General features: G+C 43.3%; 1 long non-coding RNA gene across 1 annotated transcript; it reads right to left on the bottom strand.

The window, feature by feature from the left end:
- Positions 1 to 944: 944 nt before the first annotated feature.
- Positions 945 to 25,854, bottom strand: LOC115345911. The gene is made up of 3 exons (XR_003924958.2): positions 25,755 to 25,854; positions 25,127 to 25,365; positions 945 to 9,537 (listed from the first exon to the last, which is right to left on the bottom strand). It is a non-coding gene; the product is annotated as an uncharacterized LOC115345911 (long non-coding RNA).
- Positions 25,855 to 26,758: the final 904 nt, after the last annotated feature.

Raw genomic sequence — 26,758 nt, 5'->3', positions numbered from 1 at the left:
GTGCAGCCCTTGCTGAGGTGAGTTTATGTCTATGCAATGGATGCAGACCAACTTTTTTGTTCCTGACAGGTAAAACTATACTTCCCTAGGCATTGAGTGCTTTCTCTCTCACGCAGTTTTATAATTTTGTGAACGCCTTTGCTTTTGAGATGTGAATTCTAGTTCTGCCTTGAAATGTATTTTGCACTGTACTTGGACTGGTTAATAAAATCCAAATGACCTCATTTCAGCTTAGGAGACATTGTGGGAAAAAGATGACAATTAAGACATAAAGATTTTGTTTTCCTGCATTTATGTTTTCTTTTTCTCCTAAGAAATATTTAAGTGAAATTGAATTTAACTTAACTTGAGGTTTGTTTAAGCTCAACAGTCATTGGTTTATTGCAGCTACTTTCAGAGAATTTTTATCTTAAAAATCTTTGGCATTAAACCAGAAAACATTCTAACCTTCTTCTCCTTCGTCTTTAAGCTTATGACTTGCTTGTGCAATTGTTGCATGAAAGTAATTCTACATTTTTTTTTCTCTTATAGGAAAACAGATGGAGAAGAATTTATCTGCAGTTGGGATTTGCTGCATATAATTTATTTCACAGGATCAAGTAAAAGATAACTGTGAGCTCACACTAGCCAAGCTTCCAGGACGCCGTCACTTCCAAATTATATATATATTTTTTGAGATTATAGTTATGGAGACACATGGGTAGAAAGCCATTGAGGCATTTTTCAGATTTCCATGAGAGCTTAATGCTTCTCTGCAGCTATACAGTACATTCCTAGTGCTCCCTCTTGACTGGGTGGCTCCCATGAATAGAAATATATTTCATATTCTGTCTCCTAGCTTTCTGAAGCACTTGGTATAGAAGAAACGGTCTACACACCTAAAAGAGCTGCTCACTTTTCCACGGTGGGCACAAGTTGGGTCACTTTGCCATATGCTCAGATTATGTGGACAGGATGGAAATCATTCTGACATGAGCTTATTACAGAGCCCCATTCCTCAGTGGAAATTTTCTGGTATGTCCTATTGTTTTAGCATTACATTTTATTATTTTTTCATTAATACGGTAGGAAAATCACATTGCTTCCAGAACACGTTGATGCTAGTCAGGACGCTCTTGAGGCTAACAATGAGTCAGGACTCTGGACTCCTACCAAGCTTTTCTTCCATTGAGCTGTGCTCTCTTTTCTTCCTCCTTAAGGAACTAGCTTTTATTGGCCTCTTTAGCTTTGGATTAACTTACATCATACATTTCATAGTATATATATATTCCAGTAAAAGAATACACAGAGTACCATGCAAATTAACCTCCTAATCAAATTAAAAGGTTGACTGACATATATAGAGCAGTGTGGAAAAGAGGTTCCACACGGTAACGTGATGGCTCGCCTTATGTGCCTGGCAAATCAGGCATCTACAGTGCACTTAAGGGAGTGATAAAGCCAAATTACACTTGTGAGTCAAATGCTGAAAGAGTCGTGACAGGAAGTTGTGCAGTGAGCAGGCTTTCACTTCCCAATGTGTTTTAACATAGGCAGGCACGGCACTACGTTACGGAGGACACGCAGCAGGTCTAAAGGGAGAGCAGGAAAGGTCGTATCCGCTAGGAAAGGAAATAAAAGTGGGTTTCTGTCAATGGCACAAAGGGACATAAAGGTTCAACTCCTGTTCATTTCCTAAGTACCTTTAAAAACCTCCCTAGGAAAGGTCTAGGAACGCAGCCATAACCAGGCAATGGATTGCGGAGAGCGGCAGCTGCTGGCAAGCCTTGCCTGCGATTTTGGAGTGTGGGCATCCGCGTGCACCTCTTCTCTCCTGGTGGGAAGCTCTCCTACACAAACAGGGTCTGCATTGTGGTAAAGGTGTAGGATGAAATAGTGCCAGCATGTGTGTTATGGCAGTTTAGAGCCTCTCGATACCACTTTGGTGCCAACAGTGCTGTGATAATTCCTCTCTCCTCCACACCTTCAATTGTTTCACTTCTCAGCAACATATTTTAGCCCTATGGCTCCACTGGCTTTTTTTTTTTTTTTGCTTTTTTTCCTTCTGTTCCTAAGCATGGGGTCATTGACTGCCTTAATCAAATCTCACACCATAATGAAAAGTCAAAGGCATAATGTAGCATTTAACAGACTGACTATCCCCCGTGCTGACTGGCATATGATTTTTCTCAAAGAACGAATCTTCAGTAAGACCTGAATGGTTCAGTTCAGGAAGAAAGAGAGGCCAAATCGTCTTTCTAATCACAAACCTTTGCCCCATGGGGTCTGAATTCTTGCTTTAAGGACCACATCAGAAGATTTATGAAGTCTGCTGCTTTGTTCCCATTTTTAGGAACCACTCCAAGTCACACTGAAGTCAATAGGAGTCCTTTCATTGACATGATCGGGCTTTGGAGCAGGTCCATAGAGAATGTCACTTTTCTATGATAAAAAGAGAACAGCGCTGAACACTCTCAGCATTTCCACTGATGCTCACGTAGAGTGGAAAGTGTTTCTTTCTGGATGAGTGATCATCCTGCACAGTCTGTAGAAACACTAACCAGACGCAGCACTTGCCCAGTTCATCATCCCAGTTACTCAGAGCAAGGCAGTACAACACTACAGACACAGCTTTAAGTACACTTTAAGATAAACTTGAAAAACCACTGAAATTCTCAGTTTCTCAGCTAGACCCTCACAATGCAGAGCCCAAAGGGACCTAAGAGAAGGCAGCTTTCACTTGGTCAAACCACCAGAGTCTTTATAAAATGAAGCGCTCAAGAATTCATTACAAATTACTGCCATGTTTACGTGGATTTTTATATTCTTTTGTGGCCCGAATATAGGTGACAAAAAAGATTGTGTTAGTGTGTGCCAGTTTGCTAGGCGTGAAAATCAGATCTGTGTAATGCCCCAAAACTCTAGATCCCAGCACGCCAGAAACACGTCAGATGTGATACCTGTGGCATAAGGAGCAAAGCAGATGTATTTGTTGTGGTGTTTTATAATGAACCCTTCAACGTGAGCTCATTGGCATAATTACCAATGCCTTCATTCACTAAATGACAAAAAGTCACCTGTTTCCTACCAAACATTTTAGTAATGTGAATGCAACTAACGTTGCTTCAACTGGGCAGTAGCTTCTGCCTGAACGTGCAGACACTGAAGAGCTCATCCTCTTCACCAGAGGAATCCTGGGTAAAGAAACTCCTTTGGTTATAGCCCAGAAATATTTTGTGTCCTTAGAAGGGGAACCCCAAGTTGGCCAGAAACGAAGCTAGTTGAATTACTGGTGCTTTTACCAACATAATAAAGAACAGAAGATCTTCACTCATGGAGCATCGTGTTACAACAGCAGCAGCTGGGTTCATCTCTTTCTCCAGCGGGCAGCAAGCGATTCCACCCTTCTCATTTCAGTGGGGTTTGGGGGTCCAAGACACCCTGGTTTTCACCACACATTGATAAAAAAGATGTCGTTACAAAGAACGTTAACTAATACACAGGGAAGGAAAGAAACAAAGTCGTCCATGGGAACACTGGATTGAATTATCTTGTTCACTCCCAGCTATAGCATGCAATCAGTATTTATTTACTTGCAAGTGGAAGGTGTGCCATTTCAAATACTCTCCCTCTGATGGATGCAGGGCTCTGCTGGATCATGCTGTTTAACTCTCTCTTTGGGGCTGTTTGTCTTTGGTTTTCAACTGTCTTATCATGATATATGTGTACTGTGCGTACCATGGTGTGTCAGGCTAGATCAGACTACAACTTGTCACACACAGCAACAAATTAAGGCAGTATGAGTGAGCTGCAGATACATATCACATGGCATTGGGAAGTTAACAAAACTTAGTTTGGTGGAAAATATTTTGGTGTGTAGCAAGCATCCTTTGGATCATGCTTCCTTCTCGCTTGGCTGGTTGGAATCTTTTTTTTTTTTTTTTTTTCACATGTACAGTTTGAAACTTAAAAGGTAATTATGCTATTTAGAGGTATATGTTTAAATTTATGTCTTTGTTGTTCCCACTGTTCCCTTAACAGACTAATTGGTTAAAGTCATCTTTGCAAAATTATTCCAACTCATTTTTATTTTATCACTTATTTTGCATTATTAGAAGAAGCTATTAACAGAAGATGGGAAAGCTCTTGGTAATTACGGAAGCTATCTGGGTATTTATTTAAAGGAAGCTATGTTCACAAGAGGAAGAAGAACATTTTAGGCTAATATAAGAACCACTGAAAATTTTAGCCCAGATGTCCATTTCAAATTCACCCAGGCATTTCCTCCCTTTGCTGCCCACCATACACACTTCCACAATCTGGGTCATAAGCGTTGAAAGCTGCAAAGAAAATAATTCCCCTTTCAGCCCCCATCCTTCCTTCTTAAGCCAGATGTGTTGCTGAGAGCTTGGCAAACCTGGACGAGAAAAAGGGTCTTGAACTCAGAGCACCAAAGGGGCCAGCCAGGACGCCGGGGCTCTGCGCCGGGCTCTGCCCGTCACCCTGTTTGACTTCTTATAGTTTGTTTAGGCATCAGTTCAGGGAGACTCAAAGCCACGTGGCTGACTCCCAGCACAGGTAGTTTCACAGGAGTCAACTGAAAACAATAGGGCTGTTAAAGTGTTGGGAGTCGGAGCTGTACGAACGTGTTCCCTTCGGTCTGGTGGCTGAACGGCAAATTGAAAAAATGATTCAGGTGAGGTTGAACCCAAAACACACAATGTGTTGGTGGAACAGACATAGAAGCCCCCCCCCAAAGCTTAATTTTGGATCAACTCAGATTGCTTTGATTGATCTAGAATGGAAGTTTTCATATTGTTTTTAACCCCAAATTTAAGCAACAAACAGTTCTAGCTGAAAAAATCCTCCATTTCAAAACATCGAAAGGAAACTTAATGCAGTGACAATTCTTTCTCTTACTGAGAAGTCTAGTATTCTATTTATCGTATTACTTTCGAAATAATAATGAACAAAAAAGGTTAACTTTGAAAAGTAAGTGGTTTAAGACAGGTCAAAATGACATAGATTTTTTTGAAAACACTGAAATGAAACATTTAAACTTTCCCGAGAAAAGAAATTCCCCTGATTTTCTTTCTGACAAAACTCTTCATTACATGCAACCTGAATTTGTGAATAGTTTTCCACTTCAAATTGCACTTTTGGCAAACTTAGTCTATCCTGGAAAGATTCCACCAGCTCTGTTGAAACTGGCACATGCTCACATACTTCACTGAATAAGAGATTTCATCCTGTAAAATGGGGATAAGAATAAAACTTCCCCACTGATGGAGAAAAATCTATAGGTTGAGCCGTTAATGCCTGTACGATATAAATGTCTAAGGCAGACACCAAAGGTTTTGGCTTCCCGAGGTATAACACTTCACAGAGAAAGGAATTCTCTTTGTCTTAATGGGAACTAGATTAGGTCTTCAAAATCTTAACTAGGTAGATGAATAAAGAGCTAAAAGATAACACAAACTTAAGTGCTGTAAAATTATGATATAGAAGGCCTCTAATTTGCAGTATTACAATATAGCTGTTCAGTTTCGTTTGAAGTGATAAATGGACACGGGCATCCCACACGTGGCTGCGGCAGCGAGGCACACAGGGGTTCCCGCTGCAGGCACAGCACGGGGATGGTGTCCCGTGTCCCGCTGCAAACCACCAGGATAATGCTCTTGGCTGCAAGAGGTCTAGCAGTGCTCCTGCGCAGGCGTCACCTACCACTGTCTTCCTTGTCCTCTTCTTCTTCCTTACCGGGAGGGGATTTCAGGACGAAAGCCAGTGATCAGAATGTTTTGGGTGGAATTTTCCTGTTTCGTTATATGTGACATGTTCGAGACTGAGTTTTGCTGCAGACTCGTAGCCTATGGCGGTGGGCAGGAGAGATGAGGCTTCACTGAAATGTGGAGCAAACGTCCGCATAAAGAAGATGGATAAAACATTAAAACGACAGCTTGCTGAGGCGGCTTTTTGTTGGAGTGGCTTTAGAATGATCACAAAGTGATGTGCAGTAGTTGACATAGCTTGCTCTGACGTGGTGAAACAAAATCGATGCTCGGTTTGCCCCACTAGACGAGGATTTGCTACAGGCACAAAATTTCCCAACCGGGCCACAACAGGTGTGCCAACAAAACGGTGAACGTACAAAGAGACGTGTCTATACGTTAGGCTTGAATCAAACATCTACTCAAACTTTGTCGAGATGGATTCAGAGGTTTGATCAATGAGCTGTGCTCTGCGGCTCAAGTCCATTGTTAATTTTAAAATGCTTTTGCACCCCATGCAATGTGACAGCATAGATACAGAAAATGATGTCAGAGTTTATAAAAAAACCTCAGAGCCAGAAGAAATGTAAGTGTTTGGGTCAAAATTCCAGCATCAGTAAAATCAATGGCAATACTCCCACTCCCTTCTGCAGTGCCGGAATGTCACCCTTTACCTATAGAAAAGTCAGCAGATACGCAATAATATGAATATCCGCTACACTGGGGTTTATTTTGTAAAAGTCTTGGGTTTAACTTCTGAACATAATTTCCAATGAGCTTTTGTTTAGCTCACCAAGGTCAATTAACGTAATTCCGGAACTTCTGGATCAAGTTTTGTGTAGATCATTCTCTCTAATGCATCCGTCTGTCATGAACTACTCACAACTTCTATTTTCACTTAATTCCCTTTGAAGTTACCTGTATGCCTAAAGTTAAGCCTCTTTTAAAAATCTTTACAGAATCAGAGACATAGTTTTTGTAATTCTCCATTCAGCTGGTGTGGTAAGAGTAATAAAAAAGGGCTGTGATGTATGTAGAATTACATGGTGTGCTCTTCCTCCGAGCTGCTGCATTTCTATAGCAGTACAAAAAAATCCTGTCTGCAGGGAATGTTGTTGTGGTTAAAAATCTATATTTTCCTTTTCTCCATTTGTTCGACAAAACTGAACTAACAGGCACAACAAACATACATACAAACGTGCATACAAATATTTAAGAACAGCAATCATACTGGGGAGGAAAAATATGCACTTGTTTTAAGCACTATAAAAGTATTTCTTTCAAAGCCTAAAAAAGGAAAATACTCATTTGTTAATTACCACAGGATGTGCAAATATAGGAAGGGTTTTTTTCAATGTGCTTTTAGAACTTATACGAGAAATGTTGTCGTTTAATTCACATACAGTATGAAATGTTAAATTTACATTCCTATTGGTTCCAACAAGATTATTTTATCATCTACAGAAAGAAATAATAAATACCTATAAATATAATAAAACCTGCTTGCATAACATGTTATTTTTTAAAAGAAAAAGATAACTTATCCTAACTGCTGCCAAATATTTAAGTCATCTCTGTTTCTAGCATTCACTCGAAGCTCAAGGACTTCAGCTGGGAAAGCTCTTGCGAGCAGCACAAGCGTACACGTGCGCACCCGGGTCAGTCTCCCCACGGGAGTGAGACGATACCCACTTTCTGCAGCTGCAAGTGTTGATGAAGAGGAAAAAAAAAGGTTTAAATGACAGATGCCAACTTCCCCGTCTTTCATCTCTACGGACAATAGGGAAAATTAATCCTCCTCTTTTTACAACTTCCAGTGAAAATTTCCCCAGCTCTTCCCACGCTTTATGTGCATCGCTGGTATGTCGAGGACCTCCTGTTTACCCACAGGCAAGTGTGACACTGCGTTTAACACGGCCTCGCTGGAAAAGTGCACCTTTTGCTCGTTTTACAGTTAGGTAGCAAAAAAGCACAGCTTTCCCTGTTTTGGACACAAAAGCAAGGCTTCGCGCACACACTGAACCGGGGAGGGGTGTCAGTCCTGCCCGGCGGCAGCCCGAGGTGGCCTGGCTGCCGTGTCCACGCGGGGCAGGGGGGACAGCCACCTTCTCCCACGCTTTTACCAAACTTGTCCCCTTCTCCCCCCTGTACCGACGCTTTTGAGCACCAGCTTGGAAAGGCCTCAGCTAGTGCCTTGCAGAGGCAGTCAGGGCTCTTGTAAATAAATAAGAGGCGCTCTGCTTTTCTAGCTCGGGTTATCCTACAGTAGCAGTTGCAATGTAAATCTTCTCCATCACTACTCCTCTTTTTTCAGCCTGCGTTTTTGAAACCCAGCGCTTTATTCTGCTCTTCCAGAAATGCCTGTAACGGCTGAGCCAAGACAGCCCTTTCCAAACGGGCGGTGAAAGAGTTAACAATGCCCTTTCATGCAAAACCACAAACAACTGGGGGGAAAGAAAAGAAAAAGAAGGAGAGAAAAGAGTTTTTAACTGAGAAATGGAAAGGCTCCAAATTCTAACCAAGAGTAAAAGCACAGAGAGAGTATGAAACGCGCAAATCATCCCAGGGTTCGGAGTTGATAAAGTTATTAAAAAAGAAAAAAGGATTTGGGGGGGGGGGGGGGGGGGAGAAAAAAAACCCTTTGTTTCTGCCCTATACCTTGAGGCTGTGGGAGCAGAGCAGGAGGGAGAGCAGAACGAGTCAGACAGGAGCCCAGCGCGGAGCCCCATCCATCCCCGCGGGGCTCCGCAGCGGGAGCCGGGCACGGGCTGGTGCTCCCCAGCTCCTCTCTGCTGAGCTCTTGGCATGAGCCGGGTCGGGTTTGCTTGCATAAACTCGGCACTTCTTTGGCTTTTTTTTTTTTTTTTTTTAAATTATTATTATTAGCAAGTGGGAGAAGAGAGGCTTTTAATACAGGCGGGCTGGAGCCTGGATCCGGCCGGAGCGCAGGGTGGGGTTTGGAAGGCCCTGCCGGCTATTGGGCCATCCGCTTAGCAACAGCATGGAAAGGGCCAACCCCAGCATTTTTACAGTTGGGCCACCTTCCAAGGATGGGTGCCAAATGCTCCGCTCCTCTGCCAAGAAAACAAACAAGGGCACTTTTAAAAACTCCAGAGTTAAAGAGGTTTTGGTTTTTTTTTTTTCTTTTTTCTTCTCTCCTCCACAAACGCTCCTCGCTGGCAGTTAATGATCTCTTTCCCTTTATTGCAGAAGTTCAAGCTTCAGGGAATTGTCACTTCTGCAGGTTTCAGGAGTCGCTTCCACTTTCCCCTTCTGTGGCAGTCTCCCATCTCTGCAGGCTGGAGCAGGCGCTGGAGTTCAGTCAGCCGATTTCTCTTCAGATGCTGCAGGTTCCCTCCTTTCTTCCTTAACGGTAGAAATCTCTGCCGTCCGCATTAGCATTGAAATCTGCTTGCTATTGCCATGCATTTATATAACTTACATAATTTACTACCTATGTCACTCTCTCATCTTTTACCTCTTCATTCATTTCAAGCCTGCTAAAGAAGTGGAATAAGAAGCACAGAGACTTAAAGAGGCAAAAAGTGGCTCGTAGCTAGAAACCTTTTTTTCTGCAGAGAAAGAAGAAAGAATTTTGCAAGTCTTGCTTCCTTTTATTAAGGACATATTTTTACATTATATTTTTAATGCAGTCTTTCTTATATATTAGTCTTTGTGATTGCTGAAGTTGGGGTAGAGCCAAACGTTTGCTAAGAAGAAATATGGACTATGGTTTTTACCAGCTGAGAAACGTGTAGGTCCATATTGTGACGCCAAACCTCTTCTTTTCCTGTGAAGGGAGAAAAGCAGAGAAGTCAGAGCCCATTTCCAAGAAGCACCAAGCGTCTTCAGGTCCCTGTGGCTTAGCGCCTGCCCAGAGAGAGCTTGGACCTTGGCTCCTATGCACTAGAGGAAAAAAAATGAAATTGAGATTTCCGTTGCTGCTGTTGTTGTTGCCGTAAGATGCTTTGGTACGAGGTGAAGCCAAACAGTATTTCTTAGGAAATACTAAACGCTACGCAGGGACAGGCCTAAAGAGGCCAACATTGCAGCCCTTTTCTCACGCCAGTCATTCCATTAATTTCAGAGACACTGCTCACATGAGTGAGGCTGGCAGGGTCAGGCCTTTATTTGCACACAGTAGCACCTCCGAAGGTTAAAGGATGTCATTTGCAGTCATGATCCTGTTTCACTTCCTACCTCTACCTCTGATTTACTGGGAAACCTCGAGTAAATCACTTAACCTCTCTCAGACCAAGTTTAGCCAAGTGCAAGAACATTCTGAGCCTCCAACAATATTTGTGAAGTGTTTTGAGGTCCTTGGAGGAAAGATGTACTTGCGAATTAACGGTGTAGCTGCTTTTATGGAAATAAATCTAAGTTTCTGTGTTTAAGCACATGTCCCTGCTGTATCCCAGTCTCACGTCTGCATAAGAGTGGTTATACACCATAATCTACTTGGACTTCATAGGAAAATATGCAGGAAAACTGCTTCAAAGGGCACCTCACTCAATTGCAGCCAGGTCCCTTGATCCAGAGAGCTGGGCTTTGGGCATGCTATATGGTGCACTTCATTCTCAAAACAGTTTTATCTGATATATTGAGGGATATGTTTCTGCAGCTGCATGCTTCAGCTGAAACTGTAGTTTGCTGATGTGGTAGCCACAGTCCATGCACTATTTGCTTTCTCAAACTACCCAAACATCCATTGTTACAAAAACTGGGCTGGAGAAGATTTTTCTGAATAGCAAAGAACCAAGATGATGGGAACCCGTGTGGTTGTGGCAGTGTTCCCTGTCCCAGGCAGAACTAGGAAATATAGGAACAACAACAGGAACCATACAAAAAAAGAGTTTGGGTAAAGGTTCACTGCGGGGAGAAAAGGGAAGGGGCTTCCTTTTTATCTGTACTGGTTCTGCTTATCTTTTACTAGAGGTTGTTTTTAGTGATGAGGAAGTAGAATAAGAAATCCATTTGTTTTTCTCATGACACAGCAAAATCCACAACCTAATAACTCAGAATAACATCCCTTCTGCCCTAAAGAAATAATCTGACAAAATTAAACCAAGACTTTATCCAGAGATTGCCCAATTCAATAGTAAATTTCCACTGAAACTGAAAAGGCTTCGGATAAAGCCTTCATGTGGGAATCCAGCAAATTGAAGCAACATCATAAATGCTTGATATTAATTCAGGACTAGGGTCTTAATTATTTTTCATTCATTACTCAGGCGAGCAAAGTGCTACATATTTTGATGGGAATTTACGGGACTACAAAACAGGACAAAATATTGTGGCACATAAGGACAGCTGGATCAACCTGTAGGCCTTGAGCCAAGAGTCAGCCGATACGCATTGAAGCACCATTTATCACCATGCTTTCCCCCAGAACGGCTTCCCCTCCTGTGCTGCTGGCTCCGGCGTGTTCAAAATAACACCACCACCCTCTACAGCACGTTTTACAACCACCTGAAATTGTATTTTATTTAAGGGGTACATACATTGTGTCGGTAATTCCTATATACCCATAATTGGTTTTATAACACCTGGTTACAGTAGGCAGTATAATTTGCCAAGAACTTGATATGAATGCATTTCATAACATGCTTTATATAATCCATTATTAGAGAACATTGCTGCATCTGTAATTATGTTTGCAAATGCATTTTATTGAGTTCTACATAAAAGTATGCAGTACTGAAACCAGCTCTTAGGCTGCAGAAGTATATATATACTTTGTTTCCTTCCACATATTTCTTTTTTTTCTGTATAGTCAACACTACAAAGGGGAAAGTGCAAAATTTAGCCCCAATTTCCTATCAGATTCCAGCCCCTGATCCAAGCATCCTTGAACCTGGGGACAGTTCAGACCTTCACCGGAATCCTGTCATTTTTATCTGCTTTAGTTCTACACACCAAAAGTGTTTACGTGAGTCCTGGCTTCAGGCTGACCAAATCTTTCCGTGTCTCCTCTGCTGTTGACACCACTGTGAGAGGCACAAACTACATTTGGTACAGGCGTACCTTTACCTGCAGAACCCACACAGGTAACTGAGCTGGGATCTACTACAGCTGGTGCTAGAAACGTTAAATATAGTCTGATTTCCTAGCCTCTTTTTGGCAAGGTATGAGCCAGAGAGAATCTAGGTTGATTGTCACATTCCAGATTGACTTTGAGTGACCAGCAGCTTTGGGAGGGGAGCTGCCTTCGCTGCTCCTGATGATACCCATTTGGCTAAGTGTAGCCTTAGCCTCTTGCCTACAGATTTCCAAGAAAACCTCTCCTTTGCGTTGCTTATTTGCAGGAGTCAGGCAGTTCAGACAGCAGCAGCATCTTTTCTCATACTGCCTTTCCAATAAACGCCCTTTCAGTCGGGGTTGATTATTTCATCTGAAGCTGAAGTCCAAGACCATCACCAGCCCTTACACATACTGAGCAAACATACTACCACGCTAACCTGTTGTGAGACAGTTACCTGTTGTGCACTTGAAAAATACAGAACATGTGAGTTTTGGTGCACTTTTTTCTCGTCCATGGAAATACGGTAGAAGTGTGGTAAAAAGCTCAGACAAGGTAAATTAATTATAGTTCAAGCCTTTTTCCATTTATGGTGAGCTTTCTCCTTCTTTCCCAGCCCCCCAAGGAATTGCACTGTAAAACACTCTCTCTAATAGGTTTTATCTCATTCTGCCTTGCCTCCATTTTCTCCGGCTCCTCTAGTGAATATTTGTCTTTCCTACCTGCTGCCCAGTTAAATCAGCCTCGGAGGCAGTGACATATGCCAGATCGCGGGGGCTGTCACTTTAATTCCCCGTGCTCATATTTTTCTCCTCCTAGCAGGGCGCTGGGGGCAGATGTTTGGAGAAGGGACCCCTTTGCTGCCTGGCACACTGAAGTCCTGACGTTAGCTGCTAATTATGGGAGTCGAAATCCTGGCCCCGCTTGCAGTACCCAGAGTTAAACAGTCGGCTTCTCCCGAGCGCAGTTGAGTGCAGGTTCTAGACGTTAGAAATGAAACCTTACACTCCACCATAGAGTGCTTCAGGAGCAATTTCTTCCAGTTTCAACTCAACTGTCCTGTCTAATTCCTGCCTGAAGGCATCGGCCCCCCCAAGGCGTGCGTGCTAATGCTGGTCGGCTCCCATCCTTCAGCCTTCCAAAACAAAGCTATTTTCCCATCTGGGAGAAGGGATAAAGAGACCCAAGAAGCTGTGGCCTCCACCCCTGCATTGCACGGATCATGACGGGCTCCAAAGCACCGCTGACTCCTGATCGCTCCACTGCAGCACAGCTTGCCCAGGGAAAATGTTGGTGAGACCTCATGAGGGACGATGGCCGGGTGGGTAGCACATCCCTTGTAGCTCCCTGCAACGGGCAGCGGTTGATCTGGGGCCACATCACATTGCAGATAAGCCAACAGGTTCGTATTCTGCACCTTCTCTCCTCCTCAGAGGGAAAGGGAGTGGATGTCCCCTTCCCCTTCAACGCAGATCTGCTGCTCAAATCCACCTAACTCAGGTTTTGAAGAGCCTATGAAATTTTTACCCTACGGGATATATCTCAAAGCCTTTTGAAATCAATGGAAATATCTCCATTGACTTCACACGGCTTCCACGGGAATGTTGACTTTAAAAATCTCACTGGGCCAAAACTGCAGTCCCTACCTGGCTTCTTAGAGGTGTCAGTAATTTTTCTGCCAGTCTGACTACGAGAACCTATTCTTCTGCCGGCAGCTTTTCTCAGGAGTAGAGTGAAACCCTAAAGCTTCGGATGGTTTGCTAAAAATCCCCAGCTACACAAACCTTCTCTCATCTCTGGCACCATATGGAGCACCCTCATCTAAGCCTTCCTCAGGGCAGTGGAAATTTAAGGCCTAACCAGATGAAAGCTTGATAGAACAAAATAACCATGTTTTCTTAGTGGGCGACATTTTGGCGTTTAAACTGAAGTTTATTGGGAAAATACTGGAAGGGAGAAAACAGTCAAATCACTGATGAATGCAGGCACAATGGCAAAAGCAGCCAAATTGTAGCTCCTGCCTGGTGGGATAGAATAAAATGGACCATGGCCTGTCATTACCCTGCTGTCCCCCCACACCCAGATCAGGGGAGACCCTGACACGCTGCTGTCCTGAAAAAAAAAAAAAAAAAGACTTTGGTGTTCCTTTCCGGAAAGATACACTTCCCAACACCACACCTTTCTTTTCCAGCTAGAACTTAACACCATCTCTAAACAGACAATGATATAACACACATTTCCAAGAGCGAGTGTCCAGGGAGTGATAAATTGAAGGTTTGGGGTTTAGTTACATTAATAATGCATCCAGAAATGTTATTTGAAAATAAGAAAATGATACATTTTATGCTGTGCAGTTTGGGGGGCAGGAGTGGAAAGAAGAAATTTAGTTTTACGTTTCCTTTGTAGCGCCGGGTCAAGGTGACTCCCAGCGTAAGCTGGCACAACCCCACCGGCAACCTCCTACGCCCCTACCTAGCGTTGCTCCAGCTCCTCTCCCCAGCTTAGTCATTTCTCCAAGCATATCGTAGGGGGAGAGCTGGGAGAGATAAGGCACAGGATTGCCTATCCCCTCCCTAGGATGGCCTGGCCTGGGGCATGACACGGGAGCTCTTTCCACTCCTTTCGTCCCGTCTCCTGATCAGAGCAAAGGATTTCGGTGGGGAAACTGTGCCTAAGGATGTAGTTGTAAATCATGGAAGCAACGGCTGGAGCAGAGCCTTTAATTTGTTATTACTCAAAAGAAAGCAAGCAAACTGTTTCTACTGAACTTCAACGAGCAGACAAACTCGACATTAAAGCAGTGTGCGAACATTCGCATTGCAGCGCGAGTTTGCTCCAGCTGTACTGGTACAAGATGGCAGGCCACGGGCATTTGAATCCTGCACGGTTAGGGAACGCATGCCTGACTCTGCTCGCCGGCTCTGCCTTATTTTACGAGTGCTTGATTCACCCGGCGAATGAAGAGTCCTAGCACGAAGGCAACCGGGAGATGAACCCGGAGAACGCTGCACCCTTTGCAAGAAGGACTGCTCACACGTACAATTGCTTTTACTGGGGGCTGTCGTGACAGAAAACTGCAGTGATGCACTTGGGGATACTTTCTATGAGACCGGAATGGAGCATTGCTTAACAAAGCAAGGCTACAGGCTTCCCAGCATACCACTGCGCTGGCAATTAAATAAGCCTCTGAGCCACATGTGACTGTGCCTTAAGAAATTAGTGTGATTCAGAATGATTTGGGTAGAGGAAAATATTCCCTTAAAGGATCCTGCCTGGGCTCCTCAGTGCATGGAGGGTGGGAGAGGAGAGTTTCCCAGTCCTTGTGCAAAGGTGAACTCTGCCCAGAAAGAAGAAATTCAAGCCCACTGCAGCCACCTAAGGGCATTCCACCAACCAAAATGGAAAATTAATTAAGAGAGTGAATCATTTTCTGAGACTTACTCAGTTTTGTTCAGCTTTAGCGTTCGTCTTTTCTGTCAGTAGAGAAGCTCTTGATCCAACACGGTGTTTATAGCCACGTTTCCATAGAGCCCTGGCGTGCAGAGCCAGCTTGTGCGAATGACCTGCAAGACCTGTTTATAGACCTCCATTACAGAGCCTCTCATTTTCTTGGATGATTATCGTAGGTGTCAAATAAAGCCAGATTACCTGTTTTATGTCTCAGAATGATAAGCAAGCCAAAGCAAGTCATTTGGCTCATGTAGTTATACAGGTATACCTAGATATATGCATACATACATTATTTCAAACACTCAAGGCAATCTTACAGCCTTTCTCGTCGAGATTTCGAAATCTTTTCATTTTACCAAAATGTCCCTCTCGGTAAGGCGATGCTGGAATTTCAGCTCCTCTGGCTGAGCTGCAGAGCTAGTTTGCAAGAGTTAGCAGCGGATGGCCTGGGCACAGCAGAGCGGTGTCACGGGGGCAAGAAGCCCTTCTCCCAGAAGACCGGTGGAGTCCTCGCTGACGGAACTCCCAGCCGCGACACGGCTTGGCTCAATGGCGGTGCCTGCAATGGTAACAGGAGGTGAAGCATGTGCTGACAGAGCTCATTGCTGGGAAGCTTATAAATGATTCCTGGCACTATAGTTGGCAGTGGCCAGTGTTACCAGTCCTACCATTGCATAACATCTGCACTTTGCCACAATCACCAAAAGAATCAAGAAAGAAGAGCATGCTAACGCTTGTTGGAGAATAAACTCAGCAGTCGCTCTAATATCACCCACTTTTCCAGCTCGCAGCTCCACCTCCTTCTCCTTCCCTGCCTGGGACGAGTGGGCTCCTGCGCCGGTACCCGGAGGCCCCACCTTCCCGGGCGTGGTGGGGACCCAGCCCTGCTTCCCCTGGGCAGAGATGTGCTCAGGCTTCGGGATGCGCTGACTCAGTGATGCGCGGCTGATTGCGAGCGGCAGTTTCAGTCGGCCGGCCAGCTCCAGCTAGTGTATAATATGCATTTACCAACAAACAGACACAACCGCAAGCTTCTTTTATAAATGGATTCCAGAGCTGGACGGCAGAGAGCTGGCTCGGGCTGAAGACTCGCACGGGGCAAATGAGGGTACCGTGGGAGGCCTGCGCGACGACGGCCTTTGCGCTCCCACAGCTTGGGTCAGCTAAATTCTCAGCGAAGCCCCGTTCCTCAGCAGAATCGAGAGATGCTCGGAGGCTGCTCTAATTAAAACCGATTGCCGTGGCCCTGGGGAGGCTGTTCCGTGACATGGACTTCGGTCGGACCTAGGGAAGCTCTAGGAGAAACCCCTTTCTCTTCCACCTCTTCTAATATATTCATTTATGCCCTCAAAGGATCCGCTCCTCAAAGGTACGCCCTAGAAGCCAACAGATTCAAGTCCCTGCAGGACGAGCCCTAGACCAAAGTAGCCCTTGCGAGAGTCTCAAGTCCTCACTTGAGAGCAGCTCACTCTCCTTCCCAAAAAAAGACGTTCCAGCTGACACGCTGCTCCTCTCAAACGATGAGGCAATATCCCCTGAGAAGAGAGGGTGTCTCTCGCATAGACAAGCTATTCCCAGACTGCTGGGCCTGATCCAAAATCAATTGAAGTACATGGCGAGTCTTTCCACCGATTCCAAAGAGGTTTGAATTCGGCCCAAACGTCAAAGCCAACACCATAAACTCTGCCTGGGAGCCAATACGCAGCCAAGTACCAATTCCTCAGCATCGGTGTCATGTGCTTACAGCGAGATACCCTGCTTATTCAGCAGGATGCTTGCCTTCTGCACCGGCTCCTCACTTCCCAGGGGATTTAGCTCCCTTTACTGCATTGCAGTTCTCAAGTCTTCAGGTGACAAAAACATGGATAACAGCACCAAGGTCCACAGCCACAAGGAAAGGTCACAGCACTCGCCGCCAAGCAGAGATGGGGGCGGCGGGGGGGGGAGAGGACAAAAATCAACAAACTTCCTGTACATAAGGAATGGGGTCTCCGAGCTCTCGGCCAATTATGTTAAATAGTGGAAAATCTTTATTCCCCCACAACCAAATGGAGCAAAATGATGACACAATGGCCTCAGTGCTTTAATCAGCAGGACAAGTCAAGCCTTTTATTCCTTTGTATATTCCAGTCAATGGAAAGTTATTGCTTAATTAACCCCCTTGAATGAATACCTGATAATTAATAAACCCATATACTGTACCCCAAGGCTTTGAGTTTAAGAAATCTCTTCTGTTCAAGTATGAAAAAAGAAAACATGCTGAACTAATGGGAAATAATTCTGGTAGAAGGCAAACCAATTAGGATTAGTGAATTCCATTTCATTTAAAGTTCCAAGATAGAGAAGTAATTTATCTAGTAAATTAATAGTGTTAGTGACTTTCCTAATATATTAGCAAGTCTTTCGTATCATATTAGTGAAAACCAAGCTGGCTAATACAATAAAAGACTTATTATAAAGGTATGAAGGTTACTAATGTGATAAGATTTTTGCATCCAATTAGTATTAAAAGAACGCTGCTCTAAAATGGACTTTTATATTTATTTATATGATTACCCAGGCTACTGTCGAGACCACAACTTTTATCTAAGCAAATTACTAATTCTCCTCCCAAATTTGGAGCTACTGTATGTTACGTTCCTCATTCAAAACTGCATGCGTGCCTGTATCTGCAGATCTGCATGGACAACTGACCCAGATTATTTGGTCTGGCTGCATTGTGTTTAGCACAACACTACAGTGGTTTTGCATTCTCCTAACCTTGGATCAGCTAGAGACTGGTCTAATCAGATACAGCAGCCTAAAGGCAAAACAATTACACTGAAATTATCATATGGAATCAAGCCAATGCTCCATCTTGTCTGGTATCCTGTCTTCATCAGTTACTAGATCCTCCCACCCTTCTCTGGAGCAAGGTGAAAAATACCTGCTGCACCGAGCTGATGGAATAACCTACTTGTACAGGCATTTCTTCAGAGCCTAACCAGGTACTGGCTTCCTGAATGAAACAGCAAGGTTTATGTCCTTTTTAAAATCCTGAATTATAAACCTTATTATTATAATACAAACCCATGTAACTATCCCTGCCTAAGGCTATGCTACTGTGTCAGTGAGTTCCAGAGGTGACTTTTCAATGGCGTGAAAAGGTATCTGCTTTGGTTAATTTTAAAATGTGCCGTCTTTTACACTGTATTTTTAGATATTGTATGAACACAGCTTTTTTTCCATGAAAGATCTCACCTACCTCCTAATGCCTTTGCTGTGGGTGCAGTAGCAAAAGAGCAGATTTGCCTTCAGTGCCAACTGCAAAATAGGTTGCACATGGCGGCACGCAAAACCAGAAAAGACAAGAACCAAAAAGAGGTTTTGCTACATTTATTTGACCCATTGTTGTACAAATGGGTAACACTTTGGATCTGCATATAGCTAACCTTATTTACTCTTATCAACAGTTCTGGAGTATCTGCCTATATATATGGCTTTGCACTGTGTTTATGCACAGTCTTGGGAAAGAAAGTTTTGAGATCATCATAAAATCCCTTCTTATGGGGTTGGCAGTAGAATTGTACAGAATCAGAAACGTACACATGGGTACGTAGAAATCAATTGTATTAGAGAATATAATTGGTGCTATTTTTCATCTTTAAAGTTCCTGCAAGAGTAGTTTCCTTAGGTATATCAAATTAGTAAAGTAGAAACAGATGCAGTCGATTGTCCATCATTCAGGTCGAGGTATGGGTGATAAAGACTGATCACAGTCAGGGGATGTTAATGTGAGAAGATATATTCCTGCACATTCCTCCGAAATCGGAGCTGTGACTGATCTGATTCATCTCGTATCCTTAAATCACTGGAAATTGTCATAGTCTGGATTGCAGACTTATGTCCTACTATTTCACCCCCATGAAAAGCATAGCATCTTACACATCAGCCTGGAATTTTGCCTAACTTTGCAATACTTACACCTCCGTACCTCCAAGCCAGAGATAATACAGAGCAATCTCAGGTGTGTGCAGGAAAAAGGTGAGCTATATGTCAGGGTTTATACTGATACATGAGTATAAGGAGTTGAAAAGATTAGGATAAATTCCACCTGAGAAGACATCATGCGCTTATTTTCTTCAGCCTCCTCGCATAAATTCAGACGAAGGGAATTCCTGGTGAAGTGCAAGGTCAGTCTTTTAAGAACACTGAAAACTGCACGTTTTGCTGCAACAGTCAGCCTGAGCCATCATTGAGACAATTGCTACACTTAAATTTAATACAGAACCTCTACCTCCCTGAGTGTAGGAAGAATAATTATGCACGCATAGCGACAGGTATATTTAACTTCATAACTAATTTATTGCCCTTGTGGGGGTGAGAAAGGATCCCACATCATTAAACCATACTCTAAGCATATAGCTAGCCAAATCTGTGTGCGTCTTTTTGAAATGTCATATCACAGTCACATCTAGATGGAGACCATAGCGAAAAAAAAAAAGAGTTATTTAAATTATTTCAAGGGTGGAGGCAAAAAGGAGGAAACAGGGACAGCGGAGGAGAGTGAGGAAGTCAGAGAGGAAAATAGGAACGGAGAAGTAAACAGAAAAAGAGAGGGAAGCACGAACTATCATGTTAGGTCCCTTCTAGACGTACATAGAGACCTTAAGAGGGAGAAGGCATGAGGTAGGGATGGAGGCTTGGGCCACGGTAACAGAGCTGGTGCGCGAGGGTTTGAGCCGAGCCGCGGAGCAGGCAGCGAAGGAGCCCGAGGTCACCGGAGGTACCAGCGGAGCTGCTGGAAGAGCAACTGGAGAAGGAGGAAGATTACTGGAGAGCAACAAGTTATGGGTGCTGGAGGAAGAAAAAGAATGACTGTCAAACCAGCACATAAAATAAGACAGCTGAAGAGAGAGGTCGTGGGAACAACCCATACCAGGGTGGTTGTGGGGGCTGGGGAAAGCGAGAACAGTCATAGGAAATCAGACGATGATTTGATAAGGGAAATTCAGATTCAGAGGTCAAAGGGGAAAAAGTTGTTGGTGAAAAATAGGTCAAGGGAGCAGCCTGCCTTCGTTATTTTGCTTTTCAAACCTTTAATTTAACAGTTGCTAATGACAGACAGTGCACAAAATGACATTTGTATTACCCTCCGACACTGATGTAAAAATAGGCATAATCCTGTTTTTGTGATGATTAATGCAGTGTGAAAAAGATAATTAAATGAGGCCTGGTGTACTTTTGCTTTCTATGCCTCACTGCTACCTTCCGTGGCTCCTGCTCAATCTCCTTGAAAATCTATTAGGCTCTGCTACCACCATTTTATCACTTTTCCTGCGTTAAGTTAGACATGCCCTCCCCGAGCTTTAGACAGGGAGCAATTCCTCAGAGGAGGCAGAGCCGAGCGAGAGCCGCGGTGTGCCAGCATGCTGTCTGCCACCTCCTACTCATGTGATTACCTGACCCTTATATAAATTCCAGCACATAAAGTTTTTACTGGTAATGCTTACTCTTAATTAGCTAGTTCATGTAGTAGTAGCAACTTTTACGCCTTCACCTGGTTAGAAAAACCTTTGGCAGCCGAGTTCACCACTGAAGGTGATGCACTTCACCAGCTCGCAGTCTGAAATCTCATTTCTGAGAAGCATGGGAGGGGAACACAGGACAGAGGTGTTCTGAAAACATTAAAAATACCCTGTAGAAAATACTTGCATATTTGTAGAAAATAATTTTTTTTTAAAGTTCTGCTTTGGAATTTTATCTCTATATTTTTTTATTGCCAAAAAAAAAAAAATAAAAATTGAAAAAGGCACCAAATGTCTGAAAAAAGTCTTTCGTAATTATTTTCTTTGCTGATGGCCTAGACATTTGCCAGATTTGTTCCGAAACAAACTGCAGACAAACGCCAGCTTACTCCTGACATTGTCAGAAATGGATTTTCTTCCTTTGTGCTGCCCCATACATAATCAAACGCAGATTCAAAATACATAATGGTCTGCTAGTTTAAAATTATTGCTTGGTCCTATGGCTGTGGAAAAGCAGTGGAGTCAGCCAGTGTTTCTTTGGGGTGCATCAGCGGCAGAGGCAGGACTAGAACTGAAGACACTGCAATACCTCCCTCTTCTCCTTCCAGCTCCCAAAGCAATAAAACCTCTCTATGCTAAATTAGACTATTGATCAGTGGCTACCATTCCTAATGGACATCCTGTCTCTCATGTCTGGGATTAGGATGTTCTTGCTACTGCTGGATAATCTTAGTACTGTACAATTGCTCTTTCTCTGCTAATGACTGACTATAAGGAGAAATATTTCCTGGTTGCGTTTGGTTTTTGTAAAATCTCATCATGCAGGCTCCTCCTAGTAAGAGGAGCTAGCAACACCGATTTGTGATCTAGTGCTATCTGATCACATTCAATCTAACTACCAGGTATGTGTTTTATTTTCTATGAAGGGATGTTACGTCATTAAACCACCATCTGCAACGTGTTATAAGATACTTTGATAATTCAAGCTATCAAGTCATAATATTCATTAGAAAGAAAAGAGAAAAAAAAAAAAAAAAAAAAAAAAAAAAAGCCAAACCTTTCTTCCTGTTCTGGTGATGGTCAAATGATAAGCATGAGCTGAAAGTCACATCCGCCAAACTTCTGAAAAAGTACCACAGCCTGAACATCTGCATCAAATACAGCCTATGCGGGTAAGCCTTCAGCTGGGGTAGCCCCAACACAACCAAACTCAAGCTCTCTGTGATTACATGAGAAATAGGGCAAGAGACTCCCTTCCCTGTGACCCAACACCCACACATGCTCTCACACGACCAGAGGAACATATGCCACGTGCTCAGCAAATCCTGAGTTTTAGCCCAAAGTGGGCGTGCAGCGAGTGATGATGTGACAAGAGAGTTCACAGAGCAATTTCCCCAGCTCTTGGCCACGTCTGAGGGCTGCCGGGCCAGGAAGATAACGGCAATGGCAGAAGATAGCCTCAATACTTCTCTACCCCTTCCCGACAACATCATTTTAGGGCAGTTCTCACAGATTCTTTATCTTTTGGACAGGGAAGAAGATCACGCATTGATGAACGTTTTGGTATCTCAGCTGTAATCCTGCACTGAATATACCACTATGGCCAGACCGAGGGCAATTTTAATCCAGTTCATTGAAATCTCCAAAATCTGCACACAACTTTTGTGTGGGCATGCACCTATTCTCTTTTCACCCATCTTTTTCCTAGTCTGAAAACACCCGTTAGCAAGTCAGGCTCCCAGGCTACATCCCAGTAGCTAACTCGCGTGTCACAGGTTAGCAAAGGGGAAAAAGAACCACGTCTCTGGTAAATGTACCCTGAACTGAATCGTGCTAAATGTCAAGCAGTGGAGGTGAATTAGCAGCCCTGGCACAAAGCTGGAATAGTGGACATATTTGAGAGAGCTGCGAGTGCTCTCTCTGCCTTCTCTAAGTCCACAACCAGCATCCAAATGGATGTCAAGAGAGAGTCGTTTTTTCTTTAAGTGTAAGCTGTTTTCTGTCATATTGTGGCCTGCAACTCAGCATACAAGATGTACTATGGCATTATGAGATAGTGACAGCTGCTGAAGAAATGCTGTGTTCTAAACATGCAATGATGCAGTGAACTGGCAAATCCATATGGCTGGAAAAATGAGGAGGAGGAAGAAGAAAAAATTATTTCAGAGTTTTTGAACAAAATAGATACTCAGTAGTTTGCCTCAGCTTACATGGCCCAATCACAGCTTTTTTCTTTAATGGAAAAAAGGCTTATATACACATATATACACAAACAAATATATATATTTAAAAAATATATAAATATATATATATATATATAGTATTATCCTAGGGATGATTTACATGTGGCTGGAGAAGCAGAGGTGATATTTTCATATACTACCATATTTCTGCTTCTTATTACTTTGAGCTCTTAGGCTGAACAACCAGCGTCCTGAATTGTCACAGCACTAACTCCTTCGTGCAGCCCCCTAAAACCTATGTGCAGTTCCCCCCTCCCTTTGTCTGTGCAGATGGGTAAGCTCTGCACATATACAGCAGGGGAAGGTCAATCACTCACTTTTGCAGTGTCATCAGTCAGGGAGGATTCTCTGTGTGTCAGAATAAATGAGCGTGGACGGGACGGACGTAGGACGTCACTGAGGGAGACCCAAAACCACATGGAAATGTTTATACAGCTTATATATGTCCTCATAATTGATGGATCTCAGCAAGCATACCCATCCATTGCTTTTAAAAATGCTGATAAATCCAAGTCCATGACACATGTTTCTTAGGAAAGCAAGTATTATGGCTTTTTAAAAAACTGAATGAGGAAATGGAAGCTTGCAGTCATATCCATCCCCATTTTCAAACCTGGTTGCCACAGCTTGCTTCCCATTTCTGAACATAAGTTCCTAACGAAGGTGGCACAGCTTCACACGCATCGTGTGTTAATGGTGGCAATCCAGCCCTTTCTCAGTCCAGCCATTTGTGCTTGGGGCCCAAGTACAAGATTAAAAATCCCAATTTTGTCACACAGGTTTGAACTTGCAGCCCAAAAGCAGATGGAAACAGAAGCTGAAGCTCATGAGTCTGCTCTTTTGTGTGGCACTTTTCCATCCACCTTTAATCAATGACGTCTGAGAAATGAGGGCTCAATGAGTATGCAGTCCAGCACTGGCAACATTTCCCAATGCTCCATAATCATCCTCAGATTTTTATGGAGAGTTTTCTCCCCGGTGATTTTTTTTCCTTGTCATTTAGTGCCACTATTTCAGATTTCCTCTTGCTGAACTGCTAGAGTGTCATCAGTGCATCTATATAGAGTATGAGAATATATTTGGAAAGCTTATTTCCAAGGGCCATTGGAGATGACTAACATTTTTACACTGCACAAAAGAAGAGAAAATAAATTTAGGAGTAGCAAATAGAGCCACTGTGTTATTTCCTTCCCTGTAAATAAATAACTGTAACACTTATATTCCAATCGTGGAGCTGGGTATCCAGCATCTTTGTGGGGAAGGCACATTTCAAACAGCCATAAACGTTCACCCAAGACATTGACAATGAAGGCTTAAGACAGCACAAATTATAGGGAACATGAAAGAGGCCCTGCTTCCCTTGAAGACACCACCTGTTTAAGCACCTGGGAAAAATTATTCATAGCACTTTACCACTACACAGACAATAAAGATCCTATGGAAATGTCTTTGTTTAAAATCAACATTTATGGCCCAGATTTCATAGAAGGCTATGTAAATGTTAACTGATGCAACAAATGCAAAATGACATCTTTAAAAACATGGTCCCTGCGCATCAGGCTCCAGCACAAGTCAAACCATTTCGGCTTTAGAATCTCACACTTTAGGAGCCGAGACCTGAAACCAGAATTTTCCTCCTTCTAATCTTCAGTCTGGGTTGCTTCACCTCAGTACATATTTATGTAATGATTTTTTCCCTGCACAGAACTGTCCTCCTCAGCTGAATAACTATTAACTGGGAAATGGGAGCAGAACCCATTGGCATTCATCCTAACGCTGCTACTCGGTTCTGTGTCCTCGCCCAAGCCACGAGAGATCCGATCCTATAAGAGCAACCAAAACCTCTGTAGTTGGCCTTTTGCTATGCAGATGGATAATCTCTACATGCACCAGGGAGAGGGGGACAGGAGACAGACATCAGTTGCACGAGAACCCAGGTGACGTGCGTCCTTATGCCCGTACCTAGGAAACACGTTCAAGCCTTCATCGCTCTGCGTTGTGCCTGATTTACCTATCTGCAGAATGGGAGCCACAGTATTTCACATCATGCTTGATCACGGTTATAATTTAAAACCCTTATGGTGCTTCCACAGAAGTTTAAAATATTATGTTTAACAAGCAGTGCATAATTTAATTTTGAACTATAAATTTTACAGTTACCTTACACTGCTTTGATTTGTTTCTGAATCCAGTTTGAAGATCTCCTGAAACCAATTAATGGGTGTTCTCCAGCAATCTCCTATTGACTCTTTTGTTGCTGGCACCTTCTGTGAATAAACATTTCACCAAGGAAATGAGGAAAGCTTTCAGGTGTATTTGGTCTAAGTCACCACACGGCAGATGTAGCGCATTGTCCAGATGTGTTTGGAAGGTGTCCCGCTGCAGAGGACTGCACACTCCTTAGGTGTAAAGGACCCAGGCAGTACTGAGCGGCGGCAGGAGGAATGGAGTCAAGGCACTTCTAACCCTTCCCTGAATCATTTTAGCATCCAACTAGAATTTCTCCCTTATACACAGGGAAGAGCACTGTGGGGTCAAATACGAGTAAAGATTTCTTGTCTGCTTGACCGCCGTCATCATAGTACCTTAGACCTGGCCATATAGCATGTGATGGTACTACAGCAGAGTTCACACTTTCCATAACGCTTCTTTTTAGTCACGCAGGAAGCCCGATAACTCTTCTCTGCTTTCTAAGCTGAGGAAAATACCGGGAACTGTCCTCTCCCCACCCCCCACTTTCTTTAGAGAAACCCCAACAGTCTTCACAGAAATAGGAAATGAGTGTTACCTTCAGGCTTGTGGGTTTTTAGGTTCTAGCCTTCTTTCTTTCCTGTTTAAAAAGTTGACTCTTCCTTCCATTTCTCTCTGTTTGCCTCCGTCTTCCAACTTTATTTGCATTCAAATAGAATATATTTGAATATATATTAGAATATACATATTAGAATATATATATTAGAATTATATATATATATTAAAAAATTTGAATCTCCTCTTTTTTTTTTGGTCCCACTTCTAACCCAAGAGTGCTTCAGTCACCACAAAAGAGATGCCAACAGCTAAGACCTCAAAAGAGCCAAAGCAAGGAGTGCAGTCAAGTTTTGGTACTTTTATTACCAAAGAAATTTGCTATCGTACCCCTCACAAACATTGCTTCTCCAGAAGGTGAAAAGCTGATCAAGGGACAAGGAAAATCTTTCTCCTGGCTAGAGCAAAACTCTGGCCTTTGAGAACAGGTTGAGTGGGTTTGTAGCGGGGTGAGGAGTTTGTCCCTGGTTTGCTGGAGCGGGCAGGGACGTCGCAGGCTCGCGGAGCTCTTGCTACAAAAGCTGCTCCCTTGCCGTGTTATAAAGGAGGACTACGTGGCTTCACCAGAGCAGTATGCACAGGGTCAGGCTGCTCATACAAGGAGAAAGTTCCCTTTCGCAGTGGCTGCTGTCATAATTTTACACTACGGGAAAGGGACTAAAAAGAGTAATCAAGGCATAAGAAGTTGCAGCATTTTGATTTTTTTTTCATTACTTTTTGCACTGAGTAAAAACAAGTGCTTAAAATACTATCTAAGAAATCACGCAACTGTTTAATATTACTCGCCGTGGAAGATTTTCATAGTATTTGGTTGAGGATACAATCTGCCCCGGCAACTGTTGCGGCTGGTTATTTTTCCAAGTGAATGAAAACACAGATACGAGCAGAAGTTATTGCAACCACTGCTGCCTCATTTACCTCTGCTGTCAGGTTGCTACTGGTACAAGTGCTCAGTTTTATACAGGAAACACAATTGCAGGTGCAAAA

This window comes from Aquila chrysaetos, chromosome 9 (genome assembly GCF_900496995.4).
Source record: "Aquila chrysaetos chrysaetos chromosome 9, bAquChr1.4, whole genome shotgun sequence".
In the NCBI taxonomy this organism is placed as follows: Eukaryota; Metazoa; Chordata; class Aves; order Accipitriformes; family Accipitridae; genus Aquila; species Aquila chrysaetos.
This window is presented reverse-complemented; position numbering and strand designations above follow the sequence as displayed.